This window comes from Anabrus simplex, chromosome 3 (assembly GCF_040414725.1).
Source record: "Anabrus simplex isolate iqAnaSimp1 chromosome 3, ASM4041472v1, whole genome shotgun sequence".
Taxonomy (NCBI): domain Eukaryota; kingdom Metazoa; phylum Arthropoda; class Insecta; order Orthoptera; family Tettigoniidae; genus Anabrus; species Anabrus simplex.
The window spans coordinates 214,519,285-214,542,513 of record NC_090267.1 but is presented as its reverse complement, the minus strand read 5'-3'; positions in this window follow the sequence as shown (position 1 = coordinate 214,542,513).

The following is a 23,229-nucleotide window of genomic DNA, read 5'->3' as shown; positions in this document are numbered from 1 at the left end:
TGTATTTTTACTTTGCTAGCTCAATATATACAATAGAATTTTATTTAATTATTACATCCATTGCATTATTTAATATCACCATATTTTAAAAGACTTTTGGTTGTACTGTTTGAACATTAACAACAATAATATATATATAAAGAGTTTTGTCTGTACATGACTCAGAATTTAAAGAGGGTGGTGTTTCTGTATCGGTCGTATCCATAGTAACAAGAAAGTGCACTTTTTAATTTTCCGTAATTTCTGTCTGTCTGTCTGTCTGTCTGTCTGTCTGTCTGTCTGTCTGTCCACGCATCACGAGAAATCGGCTGAAGAGAAAGTAATAAAAATCGGTATGTAAAGTCCGGTAGTAAGTCGCTACAAGCTAGGCCATAAATAATCTTGTTCGCGAGAGAGAAAGCTTAGTTTAGGGGAAGGCCTAAAATTTAATTCACAAATATTTATGTTATTAATGGTCCTATCTTAATGAAAATCGGTATGCAAAGTCGGGGAATAAGTTGCTTTAATCCAGGTAATAAATAATCGTATTCACGCCGAGGGAAATGGTAGTTTAGGGGAAGGCCTAAAAATTAAAATTGAATTTAAAATTATGTTTATTTATTTATTTATTTATTTATTTATTTATTTATTTATTTATTTATTTATTTATTTATTTATTTATTTATTTATTTATTTATTTATTTATTTATTTATTTATTTATTTATTTATTTATTTATTTATTTTTGCTATTTGCTTTACGTCGCACCGACACTGATATGTCTTATGGCGACGATGGGATAGGAAAGGCCTAGGAATGGGAAAGAATCTGCCGTGGCCTTAATTAAGGTATAAAGAAAATGGGAAACCATGGAAAACCATCTTCAGGGCTGTTGACAGTGGGGTTCGAACCCACTATCTCCCGATTACTGGATACTGGCCGCACTTAAGCGACTGCAGCTATCGAGCTCGGTAATATGTATGTTATCAGTGGTCCTATCTTAATGAAAATCGGTATGAAAAGTGGGGAAATAAGTTACTATTATCTAGACCATAAATAATTTTATTCACGCTCAGTGATATGGTACTTTAATTCTCAAATATTTGTGTTATTAGTGGTCCTATCGACAAATACTACTTAACAAAAGTTACACAGTATTATATTTAGTATTAAATTTCGCCGATCATTTGTGTCACACATTTTTACCGTACCGGCTATGATACCAGAGAAATTCATGAATTTTGATTTTTGTTGGCAAGTCCATATCAGCACCGAGTCACGAGAAAATGGGTAAACAGAATTTAACAAAAATCGGTAAGCATAGTCGGGGAAAAAGAACTACAGTCTACGCTATAAATACTTTTGCAAGACGCCCTAATATCACAGAGTCGAAAGCTCATAACATTGATCGACAATAGCATTACACTAATCATTGTTTGTTGGGATGTGCTTTGCGTCCCTGTTGCAACTCATCTCCGATAGATGGTATTACTGCTCTGCACCGAGTTTGTTTTAATTTGCTTTACGTCGCACCGACACAGATAGGTCTTACGGCGACGATGGGATAAGAAAAGGGCTAGGATTGGAAAGGAAGGGGCCCTGGCCACAATTACGGTACAGCCTCAGCATTTTCCTGGTATGCATATGAGAGACCACGGAAAACCATCTTCAGGTCTGTCGACAGGAGGGTTGGAACCCACTACCTCCCGAATGCAAGCTCACAACTGCGTGCCCCTAACCGCACTGCCTGGTCGTGCCGAGTATAACAGCCTGCCAGAATATTGGCGGGAAGTACATGAGGAGTTGGGTAACTTTCTTCTCCAGCATGTCATTCCCCTGGTTCATAAATTTTCTGATATTACTGGTACGTAACACACTGGTTCATCATAGCATTCGAGCTATTCAATCCCTACTCTGTGGCACTGGTTGGAATGAGCAGTGTGCATATTTAACGGAGTAATGGCAGAGGAGTGTTCACAGCTGTCTGTGGCCTGGTCATTCCAGCACTGGAACTTTGGACTGTTAGATCGGTACCGTAGTACTGTTGGTTAAAGTGAGAAATGTGTGTTTTTTTAAATTTGATCGAGTATTTTGTAAGTTTTTGTAATGGCCTAAGTTGACTTCAGTTAGGAAAACCACGAAGACAGTCTTTCTGAGAATCCCGTAGCGAAGCACGGGTACATTAGCTAGTAATAAATAAATCCAGTACTCTGTATTGCAATAATAATATTTACATAACAAGCAAAACAGTTGTTGAAAAATTAATGTAGGCTGTACCGTGCGCAAAATTGTCCCCTTCGATCCTTCTAGGTATTTGTTTTATATATCTCAAGATTTATTATATTTACGTTATTATAACAGGTGTTCCTAAATTTTTCAGGAAATTGACGAAAATGCTCTGAATATTATGATGATCGTAATCACGGGTTAGTCAGGAAGCGAAATATTTAGCTATTCGGCCGTTCTAGTGTTAAATGTTATGGACAGTCTATGTTAAATGTAACCGGACTTCATCATTCGATTTGTCAACGGGTTTAAGCTCGTATGCTCCTACCTTTCACTTCAATTAGTATTATCATATCATGACAAAGTAAACTCTTTCGAAGGTTGAGATAATGAATCCCGATGCATTTGCTAAATGAAAAGCTTGTACACAAACGTCATGTCAGGAAGTATACTTGCAACAGTTTTTAGTTTATGTGTGTGTGTTTGTTTGTTTGTTTGTTTGTTTGTTTGTTTGTTTGTTTGTTTGTTTGTTTGTTTGTTTGTTTGTTTGTTTGTTTGTTTGTTTGTTTGATATCTGTGACGTTCCGTTGCAACGGGTTGTCCCGAGAATGACTGAATGGATTGAATTTAACATTGATACAGTTTTAGCTGAGATACTATATTCACATTCAGGCCCATTTTAATCTTGACATCGTAAAGTAATTTACTGAAAATTACACGAAGTAGAAACAAGCACTAAGGAACCATGCTGATACTGAGCCATATTTTCTTTTCATATGTAATATCTTTTCTGATTACCATTAATAAAAATGTCTGAATAAGCTTAAATACAATTACTCAAATCTTAATAAAATAATTGAAATAAATTAAATTAATAAATATTAATTAATTTGTCCGTAGTATGGGCGCCAGTGTTCGCCAGAATGGATCCCTCGAATATTAATAGAGCATGATAATCATTTCTTCTCTCCCAGTGCGTGTACATAAAAACTGCGTACTGGTACAACTGCTTCAAGCCTTACCTAACCTTCTGAAAACGACTAAACAGGTAGGAACTGCTCCTAGGTTCATCAATAACTGCACTGATTCTAAAATAAATCCGTACATGAGCACGTAATGAACACACCAATATATATATATATAATACATACACAAAATATTGTTGGAAGACTCCATATTTACAACAACAAGAATGAAATCAGTGGAAAAACGAAAGCGAGGACTAAGCCACCATTTGCAGTTAGTCCTTTGAACAATGCACATATATGTAGATAGGTACCCTTCACTGTCTCTGTATCAACCCGACTTGCAGATTCTTATAATCGGCACTTATTACATCACACATATACTTTACCTTTATACTACAGTACTATGTTCACTGACTATAACATTTGATTTAACGACACATTCACTTCAGCAATTCACGCTTGTTGTTCCAAAACCCACATTATGGAAAGCCTGAAAGACAGCACTCCGTATCTCTCACCGACATATAATACCAAGCCGCCACCACCGATACAATACCAAGCGCCTAAGCACTCCACGGTTTGTAGGCCAGTCACGTTCCACAAGCATAAAAAGACTACCCTTCACTACCCTTTTGCTTAAAGTGGTAACTACCGACTGTTTTTGAATTCTCAGTCAGGCATATAATAATGCACTAACTGGTGAATCATTCTTGATATATTTCTGAAATGGGATTTGAACCGCTTAAATAATATCTCCAGTAATAATATTGCTACTCTGAAGTTGTCGAATACCGCTGAGCTTGAAAATGAATGCTAATATTATGGTAAGAAAGAATAGTCCCAAGACTAATGCTATGGCAATTTGCAAAGAAACCTAAGAGGACTGATTGAAATATACTATGTGAAAATAAAAATCCACAGCCTGTTTCCAGTCATTCGACCGGATCAGGAATGGAATGAATGAAGCCCCCACCTAGTGGCGAGGATAGGAAATGTCCCGGCTGCCGAAGCCTGTCGCACTCCCCTGAGGCAATGATAAATGACTGGTAGATGAAATGTAATATTAATGGAGAGTGTTGCTGGAATGAAGGATGACAGGGAAAACCGTTGTATCCGGAGAAAAACCTGTCCTGCCTCCACTTTGTCCAGCACAAATCTCACGTTGTGTGACCGGGATTTGAACCACGGCATCCAGCGGTGAGGGGCCGACACGCTGCCGCCTGAGCCACGGAGGCTTCGCGTTAACTAATAGTCCAATGTAAAAATAATTCTGTAGGTAATTCAATACATCGCAGTCAAATTTACTGGTTAAAGTGTATGATATATAGCAACGTGGCCTGCGCTGACGAGGGCTGATGTACAGTGCGTGTATGGAAACTAAAAACAATAGAATTTTCATATTACTTCAATTTAAAAGTAATGGTAAATTTTGTATTAATAAAGAATGACCTTGTTTTAAGCAATTAATTACGAGGTCTGCAGTTGTACTAACAACACCACGACCCGCTGTGCAACCAGAACAGTTACAGACTGTCGGGATCTGTTGAAGCTGGAAGTTCGAGCGCATTATCTGCGCTAGAGTATCGTATGTCGTTTGCGAGAACGAAGTTCAGTCTCCTGCAATTTATTTCAGGATATCGATAATTATATTCTCAGGAGGCCTGATTTTCACGGAGGTTATGTTGCTGGCATCCCACCCGGATGGTGGAGGTTGGATTCCCGATCGAATCCCGGTCGATTCTGGGTTGAAAGTTTCATCACAATAATCACGTGGTCCGGCCTTCAACCGCCGACCAAAACCAAAATGAGCCTCGTTGGCATCAGCGATTCCAGAAATATCTGGTATAAGCTGAACAAAGTTTACGTTTAATTTTGAATGTTTTTTTTTTTTTTTTTAAGAAACAGTGGCAGCTTCGTGAGCCATAGTTTAGATGACTTTAATCGAGAGTTTGCAGCAAGGAATGTTGACATTTTTGTTCGCCGGTGATCAATGGCAGATAGTCGGGAGGGAAATACAGTGGCGGGTCCTGCTATGCACAATAGGGAAGGGGAGACGAAGGTTTAAAAAAATCCTATATCAATATTTCATTGAAAAAACGTTACTGCAAATGAATTTCTAAAGCGTTTTTCCCCTTGAACATTTCTTTCGAAATTAACGATTAATTACGGGAGATATTTACAAGTTTACATTTCATACTTCCAAAAAGTTTAATTTTGAATATATAAATAAAAGGTACCCTAAAATTTAATCGGGGCCTTGCTTGAACAAAATACGCAATTTCAAAATTATTATTATTATTATTATTATTATTATTATTATTATTATTATTATTATTATTATTATTATTATTATTATTATTATTATTATTATTAATTCTTGCGGAATACTGGAACAAACGGACAGACAGACATACTTACACGAAACAAGTTTTCGCCACTCAGTTCCATGAGGTCTAAAACGAGTAAAAATGAAATTGCCGTAAAAGTATCAAAAGGAGAGGCAGACATTATTGTTTTATTATTTTTATCGAAGATGTAGAACATGAAGACACAGTTCATGGCTTTTAGGTAAGGAAACGTGGGGATGTTATTTTGGGAAGGGCGAGTTTCTTATCTCAAGTTATTGCAGGTCATTTAAAAGGAGTCCAATATCCATTCTTGTGATGAAGTCTTGCTTTCCCCTGTTCCTTTACCTCAGAGTGAGCACAATGTTGTGAGAGCCACTCCCCGAGTATTAAACTGCTCTTCTTTTGAAATGCGTTGGTTACATATTAAGTATGCTGAGGACGAGCTGGCAGTTTGCATGTCTGCTTTACAAATTTTATTTCCTAACGTGGTGGTTCTGCTGAAGCGCAAACCCGCAAAAGGCAATTCAATTTGTTACTCTGAAAACGAGGTGAACATTCCCTCTGGAAGTGCTGATAGTATTACAAATAAGGTCTTCTGGTAGTTGGCTCTACATTCCACTTCACTATGCAATATCACAATAATCCTGCTATTGTCCCCGTCTACTTAGGTGTGTGATTTAAATAAGTAAACTCGTTTCCTCATCCCGAGGTGGTGCAGCTCTTTTCAGACACACCCGCATTGGAGGAGAGCTGCATGTACCATTTCAATCCCATACCAGCCCTCCTGCCATTCTTAAATTTCTGGCAGTACCGAGAATCAAACCCGGGCCCCCGAGGACGGCAGCTAATCACACTAACCGTTACGCTACAGAAGCGGACTGTGGTTTAAATGTTACGGCCCGATACCCTTCCTGACACCAAACCTATGACCATTATTGTGCATTAATGAGATGGTTGGTACTGTAATGTTCTCTACGTAGAGGAAGAAAAGTGAATTAAGAAGAACACAAACAACCAGACCCGAGCCAGAGGAGTTAACCATTACGGAGTTAAGAGACCTGGCCCGGTCGGGAATCGAATCTGAGGCCATGTGAACATGAAGCCCGTTCGATGACTGTAAGCAAAAGAGCTGGACGCAAAGCAGACGCATGACAGACGCTGCACATTCCTTTGTCAATAAAGCAAACACACTCTAAACCTCTCTCTGAGAATCAGTGTTGGAGTGATATGAGTTCGAGCCCAGCAGAAGCAGCCAGATGTTTGAAGGGGGCGGAGAAATAGCGTATATAGTGCGAGTTTGGCATACAGAAGTTATCTCGTGTTATATTCGGTGTATACTAGACAAAATCAATAAGAACTCAGCAGCCAATCGCGGAAGACTATTCTAGTTTCCCTGTAATCTAGAAGAATAAGAAGTGGTATCTGACATACATGCAGCTTAAATTTTATCACATTAACATGCCAGGTGGTCACAGAAGTTCATAAATTATTATTATTATTATTATTATTATTATTATTATTATTATTATTATTATTATTATGAGTATTAATATTATTTATCGGTTTAACATCCCGGGTTGGTTTCTTCCTCGGATCCCACTTCTACCACCTCAGGGACAATGCCCTGGAGCGTGAGACTTAGGTTCGGGGATAAAACTGGGGTGGAAGAACAGTAACTCGCCAAGATGGCTCACGTGCTATGCTGAACAGGGACCTTGTGTGGGGATGGGAAGATTTTAAGGGATAGACAAGGAAGAGGGAAGGAAGCGGCCGTGGCCTTAAGTTAGGCACAATCCCAGTATTTGCCTGGATGAGAAGTGAGAAACCGCGGTAAATCACTTCGAGGTTCGCTGAGGTGGGAATTGAACCCCGTTCCCCACTACTCACTTTACCTCTTGAGGCTGAGGGGACCCCGCCGTAATCCTCATAAATTTTTCAAACTTTGTGGCTGAGTCGGGAACCGAATCCGGGCCTTCAGGGGTGGCAGCTAATCACACTTAGATAGACCACTACACCATAGAGGCGGACATTATTACTATTATTATTATTATTATTATTATTATTTTCCAAATCATATTCCGGAATTGATGGATTGATTATATGTAGTTTTTGTTATATTTCTGTCTTTACTGAAGTCCTTAAAACTTCTTAGTCTAGCGTTTATATCCATTTCTCCATACAAATCGCATCCTTCTTATTGTGACTTTCACTTTCGTGTCTCTCTTTCCAATTTGTTCATCCACCGACTCAGAGCCAGATTCAACTACCTCAATCGAGCCTGTTCCTAGCTTCCCATCACCTTTGCTTTCCACCAGGCATTTAGCACGGTGTGAAACGTCGCATTTATACGTACATTAATTTTTCTATTTTATCTTCCCCTTTCCTATATCATTTGAGCTTTTCCTGCGCCCAGGGCGGGTCGGGAAGAAATCCAGACTAGCTCGCTCAGGTCCAATTTCCAATCAAAGTTTATCTTCTTCTCGTGGTTTCGGAGAAATTGCGAAGGGTATTCTGACCTACAGATATTTAATCTAACGCCAATGCCGATGGACGTCTCCACCACACCAGTATCAATTATTATCAAAAGAATTCCGACTATATCGTGAATTACGGATGACTATATGACTACCCTTATGCTAAAGTATGAACATAAATGCCAATATCCTTGTTGCATCCATTTATTTAAAACTATAAAATTAATAAAAATATGAAATATTGCTGAAAATAATTATTATCTTCATTGTAAATTCATAATAATTAACTCCCTTCTTATAATGAAAGATATTTGATAGGATTAAAATAATAATAGTTATGTACAATATAAAATTGGAATAATTCTGTAAGGTTCAACTACTGTAAATGAAATCATATAGTTATCGTTGTATCATTAATTATCTGTATGAAAGAAAAATGACCCTAATTTCAGTTAAAGTTTCTTAAAATATTTACAAATCTTCTTGGGAAATAATATATTTCAGCATCAATAACTCTCCTTCTTGTAATTATATCTTCTTTTAGTTGTTTGGTTATTTAGGATGAGGATAAAATTTATTGTTCCGATATTTTGCATCACGGATGCATCAAGAGAAAGTTAAGTATTAAGTCAACCACATTATGCGCTATTTGCTATATTAATATGTACTATAATTTATCAGCTCAAATGAATATCGATCAACTCATAAATCTTACGAATTAGATTAAATGAAATCTATCGTTATGGTAATTAATTAAATTCTAACACCTCACATACTGATATTTATTAAAATATGTATAGACTATTATTCATGAAGATTCTATCAATCATTACTATCTGTAATTATATTTGAAAAACTTATCATACTTGTGCATAGGATTAAATAATTGCCGTGTACTTATTCAGCAATTATTCATCATTATGGTAGAGATATGGGTTACTTTCTGATCAACACATTATTCAACTTTCCCTACAATGAATTATCTCGATGATTTACTAGTGCCTTAACTCATTATAAACTGCATAATACGTTTTCATACATGTTGGATTTGGAATACCCACCAACTATCATACAACATGGTATAAAGTACATTACTAGCCGTAGATTACGTCAAACTTCTTATTTATAATTTTCATAACAAATTATTTCTACGAAACAATACACATCACATTCATTATCCTTCTTCATATTATTCAATATTCAAATATCACTTTCTTCATATCTGAATATCATATTTCTTCTTTAACAATCATTTATCCTCTTCATTAATCCATTTCTTCTCAATCAATCTCTGTTTGACTTCATAATACTCTCATATCATATAATCCAATTCTGATCTTATACGGCACTGAACTGTCTCCATTTTACAAGATATTAACACTTACTCGCTTATAATATCAACAATTATATCGTTATAGATCTTACAATTCATATATAATAACCTCATCACAAGATTAATTGTCACTGCGATAGCACTTATCTGTTATTCACTTGACACATATCCTAGTTATGTATTGGTTATGGTATACAGATGTCTACCTATTATCCCTGCATTTTGACACAATATATTATTCATTCGCGAGAATCTAACATATCTGAGCTGGTTTGAAGATCACAACGTCTCACCATTCATTCACCAACAAGATAAAGATATTATTGAAATCTGCAAGACTTATTTAATTACTGCGCCAAGAAAGAAGACTTATCTTTTCCCATCCGCTCCACCGGAACTGCATTAGATGCTCCAGGGCATCTGTAGTTCGGGTACGGCAATTACATCCTCTCGCTGGTCATTAGGATGCTCTCGGATAGGTATGGTTCTTTTGCCGTCACATCAGGTCAGTATCCTCCGGACATAGGGCCATCGTCTTCTTAGAACAGCTTGAAAGCCATGTCTTGCGCAAATGCAACACAAATAAATACAGATTAAGTCAATTACGTCATGGTACGGATCCCATAGCCTTCTAATATTGTAACTTCAATATCAAGTACGTCGTTTTAACTTTAAATCTAATAACGCTTGTAGACTACCAAAATGTCTGCCTTTGTTTCCGATATTTCCCACTGGTGTCAGGTTGGCCATTTTTGTTCTGTACTTAACATCTCTTCAACATGTACTGAATGTACGTAACATGACCTAATAGGTTTAAAGTGGGTTTCGATTAATTTATCTACTTCCTGTATCCTGAAGATATCCTTTTTGGTAACTGTATCAATGGTTCTCCCTTGCCGATATCAAGATGCAATATAAGCCTTTCTTGTTATCTTTTTTCTTAACCCGCCTCTTTATTTACAATTTCGTATTTCTGTGTCCTTCAATTAATATATATGTCGTAAATCTCCTTTCTGAAATCTCTTGAGTTTCTTTCCAAGCCTTAACTTGGTGCTCGCGATATGTATCTCTAGCTTGATGTGATAGTTGCTCAGGTTTGTTGTTTCACTTTGCAGTTTTCTTTAATGGTAGTGTTTTAACAATTCTAAACTCTTACTTGCTTTGTCACTGCCACCTTGATCTTTCCTGCCTCGACCACGCCTTATATTGTATTTTATTGACATAGATGACTGAGTTTATGCATCGTATTTACATATATCATGGCAATTGAGTCCATTTTAGTTCCAATAAAAGATTACTTCGGACAGTGAAATGGCACAATATTTCCCCTACGTCCATTTAAATATATTCCTTGCGATATATTTACAGGTTTTATATGCATTTAAAAGTGATTTTCGCTGTCGTAAATTGCTTTCCTTTCTTTAGATTCACCGGAATGTGTGTGCTTTCTCATACCCTTTTTTAGATGTATGTTTCTTCATTTAATTTAATTCTCTCTTGAGTCTCGTCCGTATCGTGTTCATGAATAAGGAAACCTTATTTCATGCTTTTCCATGTCTATAGTCATTCCTGTTATTATCATGAAATCTGTTCCCAGTACAACATTTTATTTCATCTTTTTCATGACAATGAATGGGTTTTCAAAATTTAGCCTTCCTATATCGATTTTAAAACATGTCTGGATTTTAAACTCGACAGTCTTATCTGGTATTATTTCTCTAATTTTATTCCTGACAAAGGAATTATCGGTAATTTCTTCTTTTCGTCTATTTCATGAAATAATTATCTTGATATTACACTAATGTTCACCCCAGAATCTACGAGACAATGTGTCCTCGTGCCGGTCATCCTCACTATTATCATGGGTAAATTGTAGCGATGCTTTCCTTGAGATGATGTTACGTACTCTACTAACTCATCTAATTCTATTTCCTAAGAATCGATCTGTGCTATAATCCAACTTCGAAGTTTGATATCCAGGCCTCTAACACTTTCTATCTTTCCTTCTATCCAGAAATTGGCGTTTTTATTATCCTTATCTGTCTCTAATCTACAATCAAACGATCGAGAAGCCGGGTTTCATCTTTGTCCGTCCTGTTCTTTTCTTTTGAAATTCTGCAAATCAAGACCCTCCGCTCTTTCGATATCTCCGTTCACGTCTTCATCCCTGATTGCTGGTTCCCATTTATCTTTATTTCGAGTTGCTTCTTTCAGATCCTGATTATATCCTTTATTCCTGGGTTCTTTATCCTGATCATTTCCATTTTTTCTTATCTTGACTTTCTTGTATAATTTCATCTACCCCTCTTTCCTCTAAACTGATTTCTAGATCGATGATAAGGTATAATTCTATTATTTCCATTGTATCTTTCATAACCGTAGGTACCTTTCCTACATTTACATCTGACTTCATCTTTCCTTCATTCTCGTCGTTCAGTCCGCTCTCTCATTCCATAGTTTCTTTCATTTCCCCTCTGCTCACTTGTTATATTTTTATCCAAGTTATCCTGAGTTAAAAATTATCATTATTTATATTTCGTACTGTTTGTATGATGTATAGTTGTTATATCCAGTTGCCTTAGAATATATTCCATTTCAGGTGCCGTTTCTACGTTGACACCTTTGCACATCTGGTGGAATTTTTTTCTGGATCGTCTTAATTGCTCCTAACTCACTAGGAGCTGTATCCAAATCTTGTAAATAATGAAACTGGTATGCAAAATAGTCACTGAACCTAGTTTGTCCGTTGGATGCATATCTTTTATAATGCAATTCTAGTATCAATTTGTTTTGCACTTCTGAATTCCAAAATCTTCTTAAAAATGCTGTTTCAAAATCATCATATTCATGGATACTGTATTTGAATGCCTGGAACCATAGATTCGGGTTCGAGTCTAAATGTTTTGGACTACTCTTAAGTTTTTATCCTTCTTGACATAATCTTCCACCTTAGCAATCTCATTGGATATATACTTCTGAATTATTAAAGTGTTTTGGCCTGTCATCGTAGGTCTTAATAATATTGATTATAGATGGGTTTCCATTACTGTTTCCTGTTATTATCTCGCCATTACTCTGGTTAGTTTAGGCTGTCATCGTAGGTGCTGTTTCTCTTTCACTTACTTGCAATTCCATTGCCCTTTTCCTTTCATGATTGTTAGATCTCACCGATTTAGTCATTTGTGTTTCGTTTCGTATTTATTGTATCTCTTTCTGGATTTGCCTAATCCCTTCTTCTGTTCTATTTATCCTGTCATTAGCCTCTGACTTATTCCATTCTATATCCTCTTTTCATGATATCTAACTTATTTCCGATCTGATCTCTGGCTATTATAAAATTTACTTCCATGGTTTTATTCGCCATCTCAATTCCCTCATTCACCTTATTTATTTTCTCATGTCAGTGCTCCCATTTTTCTTGTGAATCAATATTCAAAATTTCTATGTTCTGAGCTAACTTCATAATTTCGTCTCTTTTTAAATTTTGGAGACAATTTCTATTCTCTGACAATTCTTCCCTAAATCTACTTCATGTATTTCTCTATTTTAATTTTTCATTATCTGGATCATTTCTCTCCTAAAATGTATAATATCATTCTTGATTTTAAGTATTTCTGACCCACGTTTTTCCAACTTCTGTCTTCATTACTTCCTTCTGACTTTCTTTCATTTTTCTAATATTTTCTATTTGTTCTTGCTGTCCTCCTTGTATATTTCTGACCATTTCTTCCAACTGTTTCTGCTGCTCTTCTCTCATCTCCTCTCCTGAATTATTTATTGTTGTTTCTTTTCTTGTTTTCTACTCATCCCCTCCATCATGTCTTGCTGTTTTCCTTCCCGTTTCGTGCTCATTTCTTCCAACATTTCTTGTTGTTTCCGCATAACTTCCCTTAGAATTTCCAACATTCCTCATGGTTCTTCCTTTGCTTTCTCTACTTCTTCATGGTTATTTCTTACCGCTTCCTCCGTTTTCTGTGATTTCTCCTCCTGCTCCTTCTAATAAACTTCAAATTGTACACTTATTTCGCTCAAAGTAGACACCTTAACATTCGCTTTGATTCTGTAATATAATATAAATATCCCAATATCGTTATCTTTATTCAATACAAAATACATCCCTTATTCTTCAACTTCCAAACTACAATCTGGGTGTATATGTATTTCAACATGTAGCTCGGTTGTCCGGAATCGACCTTCCTGATTGACATTCCTTATCCCGGTTTTATAACATTACAACGCATCCTAAATATTTTATATTATGTGATTTCATTTCAACATGGTCATTAAAATTTCATATCATTATTTTCTCAAACTTTAACCTATGATTTCTTAATATCTAAATTCTATATCTACATATTTTTGTCAAATGAATCCTTCAAGAACTATAACTATTATCATAGCAATAATTACTTTTTATTATTATCATCCATTATTTTTATTGCTGAATCAAGTTTTCTTGTCATACCTGCCTCTTTCTTTTATCTATTTTTACACTCGTTTTCGCAATATACTTTTATATATTGGCTCTATCCCTTTCTCCTTTTTCTAACTCCAACGTTTATTTCCAAATCTTCTTTTATCTTCCTCGCCATGTTCATGTTAGGCATACATTTTTCTTTGGTTTTCCTTGCCATTTTTCTTGTTTGCCATCTCTCTCTTCTCTTTTTTACTTTCTTTTACTTGCCTCCTTCTTCTTACTCTCTTCCAAGCTTTCTTTTTGTACGTCATTTTTCTTTGTCTCTTTGCATCTCCTTTTTCTTGCTTTCTCTTTCTTGCCAATTTTTCTTTGTCTCCTCAGCTTCCATTATTTTAAGTCTTCACGTTGAGGTATACATTTTTCTTTGGTCACCCTTCTTTTCTCTCGTTTTAGTTTCAATATTTGGTGTCAATTTTTTACTTTGTGTCCTTGGTCACCCTTGTTTTCTCCATTTTCCTTCTCACGTTGGAGTGCCAATTTTTCTTTGCGCGTTTCCTGCGTCCAAGGCGGGTCACGAAGAAATCCAGATCAGCACGCTCAGGTCCAATTTCTAAACAAAGTTTTTCTTCGACTTGTGGATTCGGAGAAATTGTGAAGTGTATTCTGACCTACAGATATTTCATCCATGTCTCCACCGCACCAGTATCAGTTATTGTCAAAAAAATTACGACTATATCTTAAATTACGAATGACTATATGATTACGATACTTATGCTAAAGTAATGGATATAAACGCCAATAACTTTGTTACATATATTTATTTAAAATCTATAAAATTAATAAAAAGAGTGAATTATTGTTGACAAAAATTATTATCTTCATTGAAAACGCATATAAATTAACTTCCGTCTTATTATCAAAGATCAAAGAAGAATTTTCCTCCATTTTCTATCATACTATTGATTTTCAGTAAAATGCATGGACTGTATGTGAAACGTCTCTTTATTATAAACAACTTTCGTTATGTTCATAATTTAGCTTACTCTTCAAATGACGGAGAAAATTACTATTTTCTGCGGGTATCATGCTCCGCATTAAGTGACAGACAGATGGACAACAAAACCTGCAGGTTACCATAGCAATGCCTCCGACGGCTTGCCAGCAGGGAAGTAAAGTATTGCCATTTTCGTCATCATCTCTGTAAACTCGTGGTTGTTATTTGGGTAGAAAGCAAGAGAGACGTCAATGGGCCATTCTGTGGGGGTATTGGCAGAATATCGTTGGAGGTTATAACCGTCCTCGAATAGCTTAAGTAATAACATCATAATTCATCTTCTTATCTGTTTACGTAAGAATCCCCGCGCCTAATTGTTTCCTCTGTTACCGCTTTCTTATATCCGTAACTAAGACAATCATAATTTATTCAGCGACATTTATTTCCAGTACACCCACTTGGTATTTAAATACTTGGCCTATCCCGCTGTCCTCAGTTATATTTCTATTTATTATTCTATTTATTATTAACATTCTTGAGTGTATTAGCTTCTTCCTAAATTACTCCGTATGTATGCGAATGATAATCACGGAACCTGGACACACTTTTGTTGATGAAAAATTCCAAGCTGTTCAAATATGTAACTTTAGGTCCTGGAATATATCGAAATATGTACGCAGTTTAATGACGATACAGACCTTCTATTCGGGATAATTGATGGCTAAACGGCAAGTCGTATTACAAAACAGATAACACAATCGCTGTTCTATTTGGAAAGATCAACAACTTTTGTCATATGACTTACTGTCGTGTCGCGATTGTTGATACGTAAGATTGCGCTGCATTCCTCGATTATAATCAAATCTTATGAACTCGATTGTTAATTGTATTACGAAAAAGGTCATGCCTTTGTAATGAAAACTCTCCATCTCTGTTGTGAATGGCTGTTGCTAAGTGAGTCTGCCGGTTTAGTAGAAACTCCCGAATTCTATTGTAATTGACAATAAGAAATTTGGCTTGCCATTACCCTCAGAACTTTCCCACTGGGAAACAACGTATGGCGTCCTCCCAGTTCTGTTTATAAGATAGCGCCAAGAAGCATGCAATTTAATATAATTTTACTCACTGCCTTTACGGTTATTTACGGAGAAATGTAGAATACCGTAGCGAAGCACGGGTACATTTCGTAGTACATAAATATTTTCGAAGGAGTACTTTATGTACGGAGCTGTAAAAAGAATTCAGAAGTAGAGTAAATTAGAAATTGCTTCTTTAATACATTTTCTAAATAAATGTTTTATTACTGTAAATTATGGATTTCTTGATACGAAAAGTGAAATGGTGTACCACTAGATGTGCCGCCTGAACAGTATTCATTGGGAAATGTAGCTCTCTGAAGGAATGCCCGCTTGCTAATCTCATTTCTTGAGGTAAAAACTTCTCGAGATTTAAGGCCTTAGCAGCCTTCGAAGATTATCAAATTCAACATTTTAAGGGGACTTAATCATCTAGGAGATTTACTTCCAGTGGACGTTACACGCTATGAATATGAGATTCAATTGCTTCCAGAGAAATGAATGTATGAAACACAAATGTTCACTCCAGGGAAATGCTGGGGCTGTACCTTAACTAAGGCCACGGCCGTTTCCTTCCCATTCCTAGTAATTATATAACATAATATAATTGTACTGAATACCACTCATATACGTCAATCCAATTATTTCTCTTTACTGATGTAACTGTTCAAACCCCGTTACAAGGTGATATCTGTATTTTTATTATTATTATTTCATCTGTGATATTATTATTATTATTATTATTATTATTATTATTATTATTATTATTATTATTATTATTATTATTATTATTATTTCACAGAACTAAACCCCATGGTTCCAATATTTGAAATAAAATTCCGCCGGAATCCATGCAGTAGAAATAAACAACATGCTTCTTCAGCGATCCATTTCATGTGGACCAGTCTGTATATCTGTATGCACGGATGTTTAGAATACCGGATTTATTTCGCAACAGATTTAAACATAAGGGCAAAATGACTTTGAAACCTAACGTATGTTGTTTTGTTTTCTGTTATATTGCTGGTGAATATTTTAATTTTTTAAACAAGTTGTTTTACTTCGCACGACATAGATAGTTCTTATGACGACGATGGGACAGGAAAGGGCTAAAAATGTGAAGGAATTAGCCATGGCCTTAATTTAGGTACAGCCCCAGCACTCGCCTTGTGTACAAATGGGATACCGCGAAAAACCATCTTTAGGGCTGCCAATAGTGTGGATCGAACCCACTATCTCCCGATTACTGGATACTGGCTGCAGCTGAACATTTTAATGTATGACAATACTCACACTACTCAAACGTAAAACATTCATTCTACGCAAAAAGTACTTATCTACAGGTAACCTATTTTCCGTGGAAAATTCTTAATAATTCACACTGTAATTTGCGTTAACGGTATGTTTGGCGCCAGGAGTTCCCAAAATAAATTTCCACCCAGTGGACGTTACACGCTATGAATATGAGATTCAATTGCTTCCAGAGAAATGAATGTATGAAACACAAATGTTCACTCCAGGCAAATGCTGGGGCTGTACCTTAACTAAGGCCACAGCCGTTTCCTTCCCATTCCTAGGCCTTTCCCGTCCCATCGTCGCCATAAGACCTATCTTTGTCGGTGCGACGTAAAGCAAAATAGCAAAAAAAGCAAATGTTCACAATTAACTTTTTATTGTTGTTCTCATTACACAACTGCAAGTGTTAACTATTCTTTTAGAGTTTTGTGTGAATCTTTTCAAAATATTATATTTCAGGTACTGGTACAATTTAATGGTAGGCTTATACAACATAATATAATTGTATTGAATACCACTCATATACGTCAATCCAATTATTTCTCTTTACTGATGTAACGGTTCAAATCCCGTTACAAGGTGATATCTGTATTTTTATTATTATTATTATTTATCTGAGATATTATTATTATTATTATTATTATTATTATTATTATTATTATTATTTGATCTGTGAGATTACTATTATTTTATTATCATTCTTATTCAATTCAGTTCTGCAATGCTTGTCGCTTGCGTGATTGTAGTTAACTGTATGCATATATACGTGTGTAGATTAACACTAAAGACATGTACAGTAAAGAGTTGCTGTTTATCAGATGTGGATATGACATTGTTACATCGTGCAACACTGCTGGAGTAAATGCAGAGTCATCGCTACGTCACGGCTACGTCATCATGAGCATTTAGCGATGAGCTCAGTTTCTTTGAGTTTCCTAGGGAGCCCCGGGCTATTTCTGGAGATTACGTAGGTGCGTCAACCTAACGTCTATATAAGGTGGCTGCATATTTTAGCGTCAGTCATTATTCTACTGGAAGGAGAGGCCACAGTTGGCCATTAAGTGAACGAGATGGAGTGGCCTCAGTCAGTCAACGGAAGGTGAAGAGAGAAGAAGTGGATGGTAAACAGTGATGGAGTCATAGAAGGATGCACTTGTAATGAAGTCATACCATACAGACTTACAAAGAAGTCATATGGTATGGAGAAGAAGCAGTCACATGGATACATCACCAAATTAGACGTAGCACATCAACAGTAAACAGCAGATCTAAGGTATACGTCGTAATTATACTCAAAGTGTTGAAGGTACAGTCAAGTGAACCATGAGGGATACATTTCGTATAAATTGTTAAATGTCCGGTCAAGAAGAATTCAAATTCATGCCTAGTTTCTTTCAGTTGCAATGTCATAATTTCATATTCTCATCTGTTTTATCGCAACAAGACTTACTATTTTTTATTGAAATTATTTCAAGAATATATTTTGTTCTATCAAATTAATCTTTCGTTTCATTTATACAGTAAAATGTCTTAACTTAAAATTTAATGGGGAAACCGAACGCCAATCTCCTTTTCCCAGAACGTATATGGTATGTTGTCAAAAGTAAGCTTATTACCCCACAATCTAGACATAATCTAGAATCTCATTCTATTATTGCTGCACTGTGTGGTAGCTGGTGCCCATCAAATAACGTATGTGTAAGTAAGCAGGTAAGAAGTAAGTGTGAGTACAAGGTTCGAAGATTGTGTATTTTATTTAATGAATACTAATTTTCATATTTCCCATTTTAAAAACAGTTATTTTCATAATTTTCAATTTAAATGCAGTTTGATATGTTTCAAAAGATAGTCAGAGAGTTAGGAACATTACATTGTATTCGCCTCCTTCATAAATTTCTAGGGTGTGCGGTAATAAGCTTACTTTTGACAACACACATATAAGTTCTGGGAAAAGGATATTGGCGTTCGGTTTCCCCATTAAATTTGAGGTTAAGAAATTTTACTGTATAAATGAAACGAAAGATTAATTTGATAGAACAAAATATATCCTTTAAATAATTTCAATAAAAATTGCGATAAAACAGATGAGAATATGAAATTATGACATTGCAACTGAAAGAAACTAGGCATGAATTTAAATTCTTCTTGACCGGACATTTAACAATTTATACGAAATATATCCCTCACTGGTTCACTTGACTGTACCTTCAACACTTTGAGTGTAATTACGACGTATACCTTAGATCTGGTGTTTACTGTAGATGTGCCACGCCTAATTTGGTGATGTATCCATGTGACTGCTCCTTCTCCATATCATATGACTACTTTGTAAGCCTGTATGGAATGACTTCATTACAAGTGCATCCTTCTATGACTCCATCACTGTTTACCATCCACTTCTTCTCTCTTCACCTTCCGTTGACTGACTGAGGCCACTCCATCTCGTTCACTTAATGGCCAACTGTGGCCTCTCCTTCCAGTAGAATAATGACTGACGCTACAATAAGCAGCCACCTTATATAGACGTTAGGTTGACGCACCTACGTAGTCTCCAGAAATAATGATGACCTACTCCCACCTCGCGACAAATGTTACATGCAATGGTGAAATAGCCCAGGGCTCCCTAGGAAACTCAAAGAAACTGACCTCATCGCTAAATGCTCACGATGACAAAGCCATGACGTAGCGATGACTCTGCATTTACTCCAGCAGTATTGCACGATGTAACAATGTCATATCCACATCTGATAAACAGCAACTCTTTAGTGTACAATGTCTCTAGTGTTAATCTACACACACGTATATATGCATACAGTTAACTACAATCACGCAAGCGACAAGCATTGCAGAATTGAATTGAATAAGAATGATAATACAATAATAGTAATCTCACAGATAACATAATAATAATACGGACATAATAATAATAATAATAATAATAATAATAATAATAATAATAATAATAATAATAATAATGATTAAATAATTAAAATACAGATATCACCTTGTAACGGAATTTGCACTGACTGCAATATATACATGAGTCGATATTTTTGTGGCGAGCAGAGTGAATTTTAAAAGTTGCTTTTCCCAGATATTACATAATATCCCTAACAGAGAGGTGTAAATCTCCATCTGCCTCTTCTCCCATTCCTTTGGGGCCACGGGTGCGAACTGCGTTGCACATGTGGGTTTGGCCCTTTTTACGGCCAGATTCCCTTCCTGACGCCAACCGTATATGAAGGGATGTAATCGTAAATGGGTCTTTCTCTGGTGGTTGGTAGTGCGCAGTGTTGTCTGAAAATGACAGATAGAAGTAAATAAGTAGGAAAACAAATAAATAAATAAATAAATAAATAAATAAATAAATAAATAAATAAATAAATAAATAAATAAATAAATAAATAAATAAATAAATAAACCAGAGTCAATAGAACGTTTAAAAACCCGTCCACGTAGTACACAACTCCCCTCCACCGTCTTCATCTGTAAACACATCTATCTCGCAACTGCTGGCTAGAAAACGGGCATAACCCAATAGGTTACTTACCCCACACTTCAGGTGGGATATAATCAGTTTATCAGTAGTTATTGAAACCCCTGTGCCTCCGCCTCTCACGTGGCAGTACAGCGGATTCTCACCGCTTGGTTCCGTGGTTCAAATCCTTGTCACTCCATGTTAAATTTGTGCTGGACAACGCTGAGGCGGGATAGGTTTTTCTCTGGGTACTCCGGTTTTCTCTATCATGTTCCATTCCAGCAACAATCTCCAGCGCAATTTAATTCCATCTCTCAACCATTAATCATTGCTCCAGAGGAGTGCGATCGGCTTCGGTAGCCGGCAAATATCCTACCTTCGCCGCTAAATGGAAGCTTCATTCATTCCATTCCTCACCCGGTTGACACTGGAAATAGAGAGCTGATTTTCATTTTCAACAAAACCCCAGTGTATGGCGAGCGAGGAGTGCTCTCAAAGGTGATCAATACTACCACTCGTACACGTATACCTGTTTATTTTACTTTATTGACTGTAATTTATACATGACGTTAAATTTTGTGGCGAGTAGACAGCTTTTCAAATGTTGTATTTCCCTGGTATTATATATCCTGTAACCTAACAGAATACATCTACTTTATAATTTACCTTGCAAGTTACTAGAAGTCAAGTGCTAAAGCGTGTAAGGAACTGTTTAGTACCGGAATACACTCCAGTTACTATGACTGAGTGTCGGGTCAATTTTTTAAATGGTACGAAATAGATCTTAGATGTAGTTAGAAAGGACTGTGTGTGTCAGTTAAATGCCTTAACAGTAAACAATGCGTTAAATGTGGATGTTAGGTGTGCTTTACTCAGCTAAAGAAAAGACGTTTGGAAGTGTGCTCCCCTAGCTAACCGGCTATCCGAGCTGAGGAAGTCGGAGGGTGTGTCTGCATGGGTGATACTAGATAGCTGAGTTACCTATCCGAAAGATTTTAGAAGGATTGTAGGTACAAGGTGACAAAGGGGAGGTTGAACGTAATCCGGCTCTTAGTGGGTACCCGTGTGAGCGCCAGGTCAGCTTAGAGTGTTGCGATAGGTACAGGTTACCTTAAGCGAGCATGTCCTTTTTTCATGATGGCCTCCTTTGCTACTGGATACCGCAGAGAGATGGGGATACGGGAGACGAGAGTGACAGTTGCTGGTTATCTGACAGGGGGAAGGGGGAGTTCATCCATGCAGGCAAACGTGCCGTAAGATGTAGATTAGCTTTATATATCTATTTGTCTTCGTGTTTTGTATATGTAATCTCTCCATCGAAATGATCAAACTGAGAGAATTCTGTATGGATCACAAGAAAATAAAGGTACATTAAATTACATTTACCTTGCAGGTCTCTCAAATCTCGATCTTGGAGAATCGAAAGCAGGATGCAGGCCAGTGAAATGAGTGAACCTCGGGGACATATACCACTCTAGAAGTGGAATTTTAGTTTCTAAATTTATCGACTTCCTAAACGGGAATTAAACGCATGCCCTTCCATATGAACCCAGCACATTTTATCAACTCGGCTAAGCAGTGTCTATGTTGACAATGGTATTACCACTATTATTACTACCAATAATAATAGCAAAAATAAAGTGCCTATTTCCAGGGATCGAGTCATCAAATACTTGCTGTGAAGGTGTCCCACTATGCATTGTATTTTTCCCATTTTTTGGATAAAATTTCCGGGCCTTTTCCTGCAAAAGCGCTCCTGTTATAGACATCCCTTTATCTCATTGGTCCGAAAACTACGATTACAATCGTCTCCTAGATTCTGACGTTGACCTCTTTTCCATTTTTTTATCAATCTACTTGTGAAGCCTGACCTGCACACAACTTTCCCTTTCTAAGTCATTTCTTTTCCAATCCTCGGCGGTGAGTGTCCCCATTCCTAATATTTTTAGGACATTTTATTCCACATTCCCCAGAATCCATCTTGTTAAAGCTTTCAATTTAGTTTCTATAGAAAGCAAAATATTTTTATTAATCTTTAATCAGTTTTTCTTTGACAACAAGGTCACTTTTCACCTCGCACAAAAAACGGCTTACACTCACAAATACACTCATCAACTTTGTGTAAAGTTGCAAAAAAGCGAACATCATGGTGGTATGATGAAATGATAGCAATTGGTAAACTTAAAAAGGAATGCGCATCAGAAATGGCTCCACACAAGGACTGATGCATACTATAAATTGTTCTGTTACCAATAAGACACCATCCGTTTTATTGCTATAATTTATTTCAGGATGACCCAATAAATGCACACACACACATGCATACCCACACAGTGCTATTCAACCATGAATGACGGGGTTCCCGCATTTGTTGGATATTCACAAGCCTCTCTCTTCGCAGCGAGTGGTCAGTTAGGTGGTATACCCGGATGGGGCTATAACCTTTATTGACGGGCTCGATTTATTGTCATTTCACCTTCAAATTCTGTCACCCAACACAGCAGCTGCGTGCAGACAGCTAGGCTTAAGCACAGGGCTACTGGCCACTCAACACACGATGGCTGTTCCTTGATTCGACTCCAGAGACTGTCCAGTAATCCACACAGTCAAACACATTGAGCTACCTAACACTGTCAACTAG